Here is a 637-nt window from a genome sequence, read left to right on the forward strand (position 1 = left end):
CCCTAAACCCTAAACCCTAAACCCTAAACCCTAGCTGTTCCACCAGCGAGCGGTTCCCAGCGACCCCACTTTGTAAACTCTCCTGAATCCCCAAATTTTTTATTTTTATTTTAAATATTTTATTTTATTTTTTTTTTTTTATTGTTTAAGTTTATTTGTTTTGCTGCTGCAGCAGCAGAAGCTGCTGCTGCTGCTGCTCATGGCTTGTGCTCGTGCTGCAGCTGCTGCTGCTGCTGCTGCTGCTGCTGCTGCGGTGACCCTGGGTGGGGGGGGCGCAGCCGACGGTGTTTGTTTGTGTTTGTGTTTGTTTTTCTTTTTTTGTTTTTTTTTATTTTTTTATTTTTATTTATTAAACCCTAAACCCTCACAACAGCCCCTCTCCCCCCACCTAGTCTGCTGCTCGCTGTCTCTGCAGCACCCCCTGTGTCCTAAACCCTAAACCCTAAACCCTAAACCCTAAACCCTAAACCCTAAACCCTAAACCCTAAACCCTAGAGCACTGCGTTACTGTACTTTCTATTGCTTCGGGAGAACTTCTGATTCTCTTTAACCAGAGAGCAGTCATAGCCAGATACAAACCCTAAACCCTAAACCCTAAACCCTAAACCCTAAACCCTAAAACACAAAACCATAAACC

Source organism: Eimeria mitis, genomic scaffold (assembly GCF_000499745.2).
Source record: "Eimeria mitis Houghton genomic scaffold, Emh_scaff3801, whole genome shotgun sequence".
Classification (NCBI taxonomy): Eukaryota; Apicomplexa; class Conoidasida; order Eucoccidiorida; family Eimeriidae; genus Eimeria; species Eimeria mitis.